We start from the raw sequence: 11,757 nt of genomic DNA on the forward strand, positions 1-11,757 counted from the left end.
AAGTAAAACATGTAATCCAGATCCTTGTTGTCTCTTTCTGTCCACAGTCTCAGTATTTCATGGCTCAATGCTGTCTTTCCAATTCCAGGTTTACCAACCAGGAGAATATTTTTATCTGTTTTCAGAAGATCAATGGGGGATAGTTTTGGTTTGTCCTCTGGAAGGTAAGTCCTGAACTTTTTAGGGCGACTCAGTTTGCTTTTCTTGCTTTTAAATTTCTTTATTTTGGATGGAGAGCTTTTCTCTTGTGTGTCCAACACAAGTGAAGTGTATGATAGATCCGGACTCTTATTCTCCATAAATAGATTCCTGCTGGCCATCCAGAACTCCTTTGATAATTTTTTTCCTTTTGATTTCAACTTTGATTGATATCTGTGGCACGGCCTTGGCCCTAAGATGAAAGGAACAAAAGGTACATTTATAAAAAATAATTTAACATTTGAGTTGTAGCTCTCAGAAGAAACATTTTTGATATAAACACACTAAAATACAAACATATAGACAGGTCTAAGATGATACCTGATATATGTAGCACTTAATCTTTCCAACCAGGATAGTGCCCTCAGTTCAACTATTTCATACTACTTCCCTTAGTAGATTGCTACTTTGTCATGGTGCAGCTTTGCCTTCTGCACCATGGACATATTCTTGGCATTCTCCACCCTCCATACACCCCAGTCTCCACTCCACCTTCTAATCACCTACACCTGTCAGCCACTAATCAAGCCAGGACTCTTTCCACCTGTCATCACTCCTACTTAAACCTCCCTCCCTCAGCTCTTCCCTGTCGGTTCGTCTGCTCATTACTGCTTATCTCATCCTTTTCTTGTCCTGCCCAGTGCTCCAAGTTAGCTCTCTGCCGTGCTATTGGTTTTCCTGCTACTCAAGCGTTTTCCACTCCTCCAGCTCTTGCACTCAGTATTCATCTGCTCCAGCCCGGTAAAGACCCTGGTTCTCATCCTCCACAACTCATCATCTTCAATAAACTCTCAAAAAACTAGCTCTGTGTGTGGTTGTGTTCGGGTTCTGTCTACAAAGTATGACATACCTTGGTTTTCTAATACTTAAACATTAAAAACTCAATTTAGCAGCTGCATTTGAGTCCAAATAACAAAACTAATCTTTCCAAACACTCCCTCATTTTTTAGAGGGACAAAATAAAAAATTTAAACCTGGTATTTTCTCCAGTCTTTTCCAGAATAATAAACAGGTTGCATCAGATTTACTTAACACAAATTAGATTCAGTTTTGCTCAACCCAAAACTTACTTTTAAAAATAAAAACTCCCAAATTATAAAAACAGAAATTGGGTAAACTTCTCTTTTTTTCAGTGCATTAATGAAAAAAACCTCTATTTTCTGTCGACAGATTAGCATATGAAAATTAGCCCCCCTATTGCAGGCCTGTACGATGCTCAGGAGCAGTGTGGCCAAAAATACTGTGACCTGTTCACTCTATTGATCTAAAATAAAAAGATGAGGACTCGTAAACTCCAGAATAATGTCCATGTCGTTAAGTGCCACCTCCCACAATAAACTGCAGAAATCCAACAGACGTGGTCGACGCTGTCAGAACAAGATGTTGCTGAACCCCTTGTTGCCAGAGGAGCTGCCAGGCTGTACCTGGTCACCTGAACCCATCTGGTGGAGCAGCGTCTTGCTTCTGTTTCTCCCTGATGTGAGCGTCTCGCCCTGCTTCAGTCAGATGCAGCAACGTCTCCTTTTTGCTTCAGCTTGGCTGGTACGCTGCTTTCGGCAGGAAACACCTTACTTAAATTTAGCGGTTTCTGCTCTAATTAGCTTACACAACAGTCCAACCAGTATTTACCCAAAAAGTCTTAACCTTTTCCAAGTAAAGTCGCTTTTCTTTCCAGTATTTTCTCTTGATTCTCTCCTTCTCCTCCTCTGCCGTGTTTTTTTCTTAGACCCTCCTCCCAGGTAATCAGAATCCAAAATTGATCGGTCATTCATTTACATCTCCAATCTCTGAATAATAATAAACCAATCATGGTTGCTTTTCCTATGGAGCACATGTCTTCCACCTGTATTTCAAACAATGTCTAAAACTTTGCAGTACCCCCTGCTGGCATGTTCACTTACTGCATAAACTGACAGTGCAGTTCAGCACAACTACTGTATGTCCTGTTCATTACCTTGCCTGCTGACAAAGGTCTATAAAGTTTTAGTTTTTTTACGATCCTAATAAATCTAAATAGGGATGCTGTCAGGGTTTTGTTTACCGATGAACTCAGGACGCACACACGGGACTAAAAGTGAGTTTTTATTGAAGGAAGTATGCTGGGTGGTGAGTGATGAAGACCGGAGGTTCAGGACTGCAGAAGGTCAGGGATGAATGTGATGGCAGGAGCTGACGGCCCGGCGTGAAAGAGAGTCACGACTCTCCAGGCAGCCGGAAATGCTCAGTTCTGCTCGGCTAGCAGCCCCAGTAGCCACAGCAGGTTAACAGTTCGTTTGCAGACACCAGGACACAGAGCTGAGCTTCTCCAGGGCGGCTAGTCAGGTTAGCAGAACTTGAGAGACACCAGGGCACAGAGCTGAGCTTCTCGAGGGCGGCTAGTCAGGTTAGCAGAAGTTGAGAGACACCAGGGCACAGAGCTGAGCTTCTCCAGGGCGGCTAGTCAGGTTAGAAGAACTTAGGAGACACCAGGACACAGAGCAGAACTTCTCCAGGGACAAACAGCAAAGTAAGAGTCTGTAGAAAACTGGCAGGACTAACCTTAAACAAGAAAAACAAATCTTCCAAGGCAAAAACAGGGACTGGCATGGAGAGGTGTGGAATGATGACGGACCAGTGCTGAACTGAAGACAGAGGGAGGTTTAAATAGAGCACTAACAGGTGAAACACAGGTGACCCTAGAGTTTGAGGAAGATTTATTATTAACATCCAGCTCTTGATGACATCAAAAGCTGGATGACTTTAAATTTCCTGCATTTAAATTCTGACAAGACAGAAGTTGTAATCTTTGGGCCAGAGTCTTCAAAAAATAAAGTTCTTAATCAATCCCTTAATCTGGATGGCAATAACTTGGCCTCTGGTAATAAAGTTAAAAATCTTGGTGTTGTTTTCGACCAAGACATGTCATTTAAATCCCATATTAAACAGGTTTCCAGAGTTTCCTTTTTTCACCTCCGGAATATCGCCAAAATTAGAAACCTTCTGTCCAGGAGTGATGCTGAAAAACTAGTCCATGCATTTGTTACTTCAAGGCTGGATTATTGTAATTCTTTACTATCAGGAAGTCCACAAAATGCAGTTCGAAGTCTTCAGCTGATTCAAAATGCTGCGGCAAGAGTTCTGATGAAAATCAACAAGAGGGATCATATTTCTCCAATTTTAGCTTCCCTTCATTGGCTTCCTGTTAAATCAAGAATAGAATTTAAAATTCTCCTTCTAACGTATAAAGCCCTTAATAATCAAGCTCCATCATATATCAGAGCTCTGATTACCCCGTATGTTCCTAACAGAGCACTTCGCTCTCAGACTGCAGGTCTGCTGGTGGTTCCTAGAGTCTCTAAAAGTAGAATGGGAGGCAGATCCTTTAGCTATCAGGCTCCTCTCCTGTGGAACCAACTCCCAGTTTTGGTCCGTGAGGCAGACACCCTATCTATTTTTAAGACTAATGTTAAAACTTTCCTTTTTGACAAAGCTTATAGTTAGAGTGGCTCATACCCTGAGCTATCTCTATAGTTGTGCTGTGATAGGCCTAGGCTGCTGGAGGACATCAGGGTCTAATTTTCTCACTCTACTGATTTCTACTGTTCTTCAGTCTACTGTTCTCCAGTTTTGCATTGTATTACATTGAAATGACTGTCGTCATTTCAGCTTTTAACTTTTGCTCTCTCTCTTTTTCTTCATAGTAGGTACACCTGGTCTGGCGTTCTGTTAACTGTGACATCATCCAGAGAAGACGGCTCACCCGCTACAACCATCTAATGTAGAACAGATTACTAGATCAATGTGTGCTTCTGTGCTTTTTTGTCTCTCTTGTTGTGTTTCTGCTCTGTCTTCTGTAACCCCAGTCGGTCGAGGCAGATGACTGTTCATACTGAGCCCGGTTCTGCCGGAGGTTTTCCTTCCCGTTAATGGGGAGTTTTTCTTCCCACTGTCGCTTCATGCTTGCTCAGTATGAGGGATTGCAGCAAAGCCATGTACAATGCAGACGACTCTCCCTGTGGCTCTACGGTTCCCCAGGAGTGAATGCTGCTTGTTGGGACTTTGATGCAATCAACTGGTTTCCTTATATAGGACATTTTTGACCAATCTGTATAATCTGACCCAATCTGTATAATATGATTGAACTTGATTTTGTAAAGTGCCTTGAGATGACATGTTTCATGATTTGGCGCTATATAAATAAAATTGAATTGAATTGAATTGAATTGAATTGAAACAAGGGTCTGACTAATTAACTGGTAAATGATTATCAGGTGTGACTGACTGCTGAGGGGGTGAAGTGAAAATTGACAGAAAATAACTGATGACTGAAAACTAACAATAAATAAAGTCAAACCTAACCCAAAAGAGATGAAAAAATGAAAGTAACAGCAAAACAAAGCCAAACCAAAACTCAACCATGACATTACACCCCCCCCCCCCCCCCCCCTCAAGGCCGGACTCCGGACGGCCTAAAATCAAACAAAACAAACTACAAAGTGACCGAACCAGGGTGGGTGGAGGGAAGGCAGGATGGCGGGCAAGAGTCATAACCAAGCTGATCGAACCAGGGTGGGTGGAGGGAAGGCAGGATGGCGGGCAAGAGTCATAACCAAGCTGATCTAACCTGGGTGGGTGGAGGGAAGGTAGGATGGTGGGCTAAAATCAAACCAAAACTACCCACTAGGGCGAACTAAAAGGGTTTTTTTAACAACCCCTGGTAAACCAAACAAAGGGCGTCTAACAGATGTTGGCAGGCGAACATCGCCACAAGGCAAAAACGGGCATGGCAGGCGAACATCGCCACAAGGCAAAAACGAGCATGACAGGCGAACATCGGCACAAGGCAAAAATGGGCAGAACAGGCGTACGACAACGCCAGAGGGAAGAACAGGCGTACGACAACGCCAGAGGGAAGAACAGGCGTACGACAACGCCAGAGGCAAGAAACGGGCGCACGACAGCGCCAGAGGCAAGAAACGGGCGCACGACAGCGCCAGAGGCAAGAAACGGGCGCACGACAGCGCCAAAGGGAAGGAACGGGCGCACGACAGCGCCAAAGGGAAGGAACGAGCGCACAACAGCGCCAAAGGGAAGGAACGGGCGCACGACAGCGCCAAAGGGAAGGAACGAGCGCACAACAGCGCCAAAGGGAAGGAACGGGCGCACGACAGCGCCAAAGGGAAACCCGCCGGGGCGTAAGGGGAAACGCCGGGGCTTGGGGAAGAGAACGTCGGGACGTGAAGGAAGCAGGAACATCTAAAACGCCTAGGAACAAGAACAGAGGGCGTACTTACATGCCGGGGAACCGAGAACGGAGGGCGCCCTAACACACCGGGGAACCGAGAACAGAGGGCGCCCTAACACGCCGGGGAACCGAGAACAGAGGGCGTCCTAACACGCCGGGGAATCGAGAACAGAGGGCGTCCTAACACGCCGGGGAACCGAGAACAAAGGGCGTCCGAACACGGCGGGGTACCGAGAGGTCTAAATTCAAGAAGACCAAAGAACCAGAAGGCCAAAAACTTAACTAAGGAAGCTCTAACTAGCCAAAGCTAAGGAGCGTGAAACAGCTCATAATCAGGGGTCAGAAGTCTAAGCAAGCGCTAGGAACTAAGGAGTGCTGGAACCTAAGGAGCGCTGGGACCAAAATAAAGAATCAAAGCCAAGAACCAGAAAATAAAGGCAAGACTAGAACAGGGATAGCACCACAAAAGATAAACTAAAGCTAACCCTTAAATCAAAACAAAACACTAAGCAGAGAAATATAAAACTAATGCGATACCAGAAAATTAAAACAAAACAGAGAAACTAGGGCCCGAACTGGTAAACTAATGTAAAAACTAGATAGCTAAAGTAACACAAAACTGAAGCTGAAAGACTAAGGTAAAAAACAATACTTAAGCAAAATTATGAGACTAAAGCTAAACTAGAAATTAAGGCAAAACAAGAAAACTAGAACATGAATAAGTAAACTAACGAGAAAACCAGAGAACTAAGGCTATAAATGAGGAAGCAAAGCAAAGCTTGGAAACTAAGGCAAAATCTAGAATCCTAAAACGGAGCAGGAAAAACAAAAGCAAAACAGAGACTAAGAACTCTAAGAAAACAAGAACCCCTAAATAACTCTAAAACCCCAAAATCCTAAGCAAACCAAAACTGAAATCGAGCCCAAAAAAATAACAGAAGGCACTGGCCTTAAGGGCTCAGGCAAGACGGCTGCTAAGCCAAAAAAGAAAAAGTCTTCGTGGAGGTCGTCCTGGACGAGGCAGGCGGCGGAGCAGCATCGCCCGACTAAACCCTCGAGGAGGGCGGCCCCGACGAGGCAAAGTCAAGCGTCCCGGAGACCGCGGTCAGCGGCTCCGGCCGAACAGGAAAGTCAGAGACGGGCGCCGTGGTGGACGGCCCCGACGAGGCAGAGTCGAGCGGCTCGGAGTCCGCAATCTGCGGCTCTGGCCGAACAGATCAGTTGGAGGCGGTGCCAAGCTACAGGTCTCGGCGGAACCCGGGGCCAGAGGCGGGTCCTCCTGGACCTCCTCACGAGGCTTGGGCGGAGGCAGGTCCTCCTGGACCTCCTCACGGGACAGAGGCAAAGCGGCTCCCTCGGAGGCCTCGGGCTGAGGCAAAACGGCTCCCTCGGAGACCTTGGGCTCATCCTCATCGGCCGGCGGATCTATTTTCTTGGCGGCCGGCAGAGCGGAGCCTTCAGTGGTCAGCAGAGTGGAGTTTACTGGTGGAGGCGGAACCATCTCCTCGGCTACTTCAGGCAGTGACGGGCAACAGGCTTCGGAGGGCGGCGCCGGGCTACAGGCTTCAGCGGACGCCGAGGTTGGAGGCGGATCCTCCTCTTGAGCCTTGACGGACCCTCCGCGCCGGTGGTTCTGCTGTCTTCGCCGGGAGGGGACAGATGAGGAATCTAGGGCAATCTCGGGGGTGGCAGCTGGCCAGCAGGGCAGAAGGTCGTCTCGGTCACCGTAGTAGAACTCCCACAGCTGGCTCTCCTTGATGCGTGGGGCTCTGCTAGGTGGAACGATGAGCCTCACTTGAGGGGCCAGCTGCGAGTCATGGAGGTGATGACCGAGACGACGAGAGGCTGAGCGGCTTCTCTCCCTGGGCTCCGGGGTAGCTGTATCAAGGCCCACGTGAACCACGGGGAAAGTGGAGTCGACCCGGATCGGTGGCGCAGGGTCCCGGGCAGAAGCCATCTTGGTGTACCTCTCCCTCATCTGGCGTTCGCACATCTCTACATATGCGAGGATGTCCGGGTCGTCAACTCCTGCAGGTAAGCCCCGCATGGCGCCTGAGTTCACCTTTTGACTGGGCCGTACTGTCAGGGTTTTGTTTACCGGTGAACTCAGGACGCACACACGGGACTAAAAGTGAGTTTTTATTGAAGGAAGTATGCTGGGTGGTGAGTGATGAAGACCGGAGGTTCAGGACTGCAGAAGGTCAGGGATGAATGTGATGGCAGGAGCTGACGGCCCGGCGTGAAAGAGAGTCACGACTCTCCAGGCAGCCGGAAATGCTCAGTTCTGCTCGGCTAGCAGCCCCAGTAGCCACAGCAGGTTAACAGTTCGTTTGCAGACACCAGGACACAGAGCTGAGCTTCTCCAGGGCGGCTAGTCAGGTTAGCAGAACTTGAGAGACACCAGGGCACAGAGCTGAGCTTCTCCAGGGACAAACAGCAAAGTAAGAGTCTGTAGAAAACTGGCAGGACTAACCTTAAACAAGAAAAACAAATCTTCCAAGGCAAAAACAGGGACTGGCATGGAGAGGTGTGGAATGATGACGGCCCAGTGCTGAACTGAAGACAGAGGGAGGTTTAAATAGAGCACTAACAGGTGAAACAAGGGTCTGACTAATTAACTGGTAAATGATTATCAGGTGTGACTGACTGCTGAGGGGGTGAAGTGAAAATTGACAGAAAATAACTGATGACTGAAAACTAACAATAAATAAAGTCAAACCTAACCCAAAAGAGATGAAAAAATGAAAGTAACAGAAAAACAAAGCCAAACCAAAACTCAACCATGACAGATACATATATTTTCAACAAAGTTTACATATAAATACCTTGCATGTAATTTGCATCCATTTCTACATCTTCTGTGAAAGAAAAGCAGCTGATCCAGTGGTTCAGGTCAAACTTTTTAGCCTCAGTTGAAGCTTCATGACTGTTCTTGAAGACAGGATCGGGCCTCTCCAAGGTTCTTTTCCTCGTTTGGTAAATAATCTTCAGTAACTGATAGCAGGCTGCTTCACCTTTTTTAGTGACTGAACACAGTATTGCTCTGGTTCTATCATAGTCATCTTTCTCTGCCTTTATTTTGCTGACCTCTTCATCATGGAGGACTCCTTGCTTATACAAGTTCTCAAGAATTGTGGAAAGATTCCTTAATCCTCCAACAAGATGAACTCTGGCATTCTTCAGATACTCCAAGGAAGACTGTGATGTACAAGCCATAACTCCATATGTCTGTTTTCAGACAAACCTGAATTCACTGATCTGAAAGACAAAACAACAGTTTAAAGAGTAGTTTTGGAAGACAACACGCATGAACACAGGACAATATATTGAAGACTGAATGTCGTTATAGACTTCTGCACCTTTGAATGCTACAAGAACAACTAAGTGAACCCTTCTTATGGTATATCCCACCAGGTAAAAGCAACATTTCTTATCTTCTGAGATCATGGATAACTTCACTCATAGCAAGTCTTTGAAAAGGTGAAGGGAATAAAGAGCCAAACGGAACAGCAGTGTCATAAAGGTTTTAGATATTATTTTGAAAAAAATGTGCCCTTTGATGGATTGGGACCTGTCTGGGGTGTATTCTGCATCCCACCCTCTGACGGTTGGAAAAAAGCACCAACTGCCCTAAAATTGTGGTAGAACCACAGTGTTGTTAATATTGGACCAAAGTGCAGTATTTGACACTTGATAACTCTAATCTACTGGAGCGCCTGGAAAACTGGGTTGACCTTTCTGGTACAGCATGTGACTGGTTTAAATCCTATTTGAAGGACAGCGACTCTTTGGTGTCAATAGGTAACATTAAGTTCCCTCTTGTGACCCCTCCTATTTAATATCTATCAGTTCCCAGTAGCTCAAACTACAGCAAACAATATGACGCTACTATAACTATATAGACAGCCCACAGTTCTATATTACTTTGCCATCAGGAGACTATAAACACATTCATGCACTGGGTAAATGCATAGAAGAAATTAATGCATGGATCACTTATGTCAGTTACCTAAAGCCGGGCATACACTGTACGATATATTCAGTCGTGGTACTCATGTACAACTCAAACTGTACGACCAAACCGCAGGGTTTAAAATTTCACTGCTCACGTTATCTGTTCTTACACTGTGCGGTCCGACTCTCTGATTCGACTTGACTGCTCACACTGTACGTTCACAAACACGTCGGACTCATCCCCGTAAAGAGATGCCACTACTTGGACTCATCTACCCGGAAGCCAAACGTCAACAGTAGAAGAAGAAAAAAGCGGAAGTGTCAATTCTTACTGTTAAATATGAGGCTTACTAGAACGAAATGCGCTGCCTTGGCAATTCTACGAGTTGCTCCTCCGTAGTTTGACTCCATGTCACGCGTACCGCCGCCATGATTCTCTCCGCTCCTATGTTTTTGTTTCAGAATACGAAGAAGAATTTCCTTGTTTGCTCATGCGCAGTGCACGAGGTTGGGAGAAATCGGCTCGTAGACGTTTGTAGCTCTGCTTTAACAGCAGGATACACTCACGATCACCTCACGAGGGCTGACTGAATTACAGACATTTTTGATTTTCATCCAACTGTCTGATTCATGATGGGGAGGTGGCCGTGAGAGGCGAATCGCCCCTCGTTACCCCCTGCATACTTTACAACGCAGGACGCATGATCAAGCTGAAACTCGTCCCGTTCCAAAAAATTCTTGCACGACTGAAGAATTGGCCCAAAAAGGGCCCCGCTTTACAAGTCTGAGTTAATTACCTTGTATCTGCAATATGTAACCTTTTAAGGAAAGGGATTTAGGTGTCTTTTATACAGATAACATGTCCAAACAGCCGAGCCATGGCTCGGCATGTTGGACATGTTACTGAGGCTGGTTGCCGAGGCAAAAACGCGGGCGTGGGAAGAGTTCGGAGAGGCCATGGGGAAAGACTTCCGTACGGCTTCGAAGCGATTCTGGTCCACTATCCGGCGTCTCAGGAGGGGGAAGCAGTGCAGTACCAACACTGTTTACAGTGGGGGTGCTGTGCTGCTGACCTCAACTCGGAACGTCGTGCTTCGGTGGGCGGAATACTTCGAAGACCTCCTTAATCCCACCAACACGTCTTCCATTGCGGAAGCAGAGCCTGATGACTCTGGGTCAGGTTCTCCCATCTCTGGTGCTGAGGTTGCTGAGGTTGTTAAAAAGCTCCTCCGTGGCAAGGCCCCGGGGGTGGATGAGATTCGCCCTGAGTATCTTAAGGCTCTGGATGTTGTGGGGCTGTGTTGGTTAAAGCGGCTCTGCAGCATTGCGTGGACATCAGGGGCAGTTCCCCTGGATTGGCAGACTGGGGTGGTGGTCCCCCTATTTAAAAAGGGGACCGGAGGGTGTGTTCCAACTACAGAGGGATCACACTCTTAAGCCTCCCTTGTAAGATCTATTTGGGGGTTCTGTAAAGGAGGGTCCATCGGATAGTCGAATCTCGGATTCAGGAAGAGCAGTGTGGTTTTCGTCCTGGCCGTGGAACACTGGACCAGCTCTATACCCTCAGCAGGATTTTGGAGGGGGCATGGGAGTTTGCCCAACCAGTCTACATGTGCTTTGTGGATCTGGAGAAGGCATTCGACCGTGTCCCCCGGGGGATCCTGTGGGGGGTACTCCGGGAGTATAGAGTACCGGGCCCTTTAATAAGGGCAGTCAGGTCTCTGTACGACCGGTGTCAGAGTCTGGTCCGTATTGCCGGCAGTAAGTCGGACTCGTTTCCGGTGAGAGTTGGACTCCGACAAGCTTGCCCTTTGTCACCGATTCTGTTCATAACTTTTATGGACAGAATTTCTAGGCGCATCCAAGGTGTTGAGGGGATCCATTTTGGTGGCCTTAGGATTGCATCTCTGCTATTCGCGGATGACGTGGTCCTATTGGCTTCATCAGGGCGTGATCTACAGCTCTCACTGGAGCGGTTCGCAGCAGAGTGTGAAGTGGCCGGGATGAAAATCAGTGCCTCCAAATCCGAGACCATGGTCTTGAACCGGAAAAGGGTAGAGTGCTTCCTCCGGGTTGGGGAGGATGTGTTACCCCTAGTGGAGGAGTTCAAGTATCTTGGGGTCTTGTTCACGAATGAGGAAAACATGGAGCGGGAGATCGACAGGCGTATTGGTGCGGCGTCTGTTGTGAAGCAGACGCCGCACCAATAGAACCAATAGAACGTAGATCGATTTACCGGCCGATCTACGTTCCTACCCTCATCTATGGTCACGAGCTTTGGGTCGTGACCGAAAGAATGAGATCCCAGATACAAGCGGCTGAAATGAGTTTTCTCCGTAGAGTGTCTGGGCTCTCCCTTAGAGATAGGGTGAGGAGCTCAG

At 47.1% G+C, this 11,757-nt stretch overlaps 1 long non-coding RNA gene across 1 annotated transcript; it reads right to left on the reverse strand.

The window, feature by feature from the left end:
• Positions 1–346: 346 nt before the first annotated feature.
• LOC118557947 lies at positions 347–8,608 on the reverse strand. The gene is made up of 2 exons (XR_004928143.1): positions 8,248–8,608; positions 347–391 (listed from the first exon to the last, which is right to left on the reverse strand). It is a non-coding gene; the product is annotated as an uncharacterized LOC118557947 (long non-coding RNA).
• Positions 8,609–11,757: the final 3,149 nt, after the last annotated feature.

This window comes from Fundulus heteroclitus, chromosome 24, assembly GCF_011125445.2.
Source record: "Fundulus heteroclitus isolate FHET01 chromosome 24, MU-UCD_Fhet_4.1, whole genome shotgun sequence".
NCBI lineage: Eukaryota > Metazoa > Chordata > Actinopteri > Cyprinodontiformes > Fundulidae > Fundulus > Fundulus heteroclitus.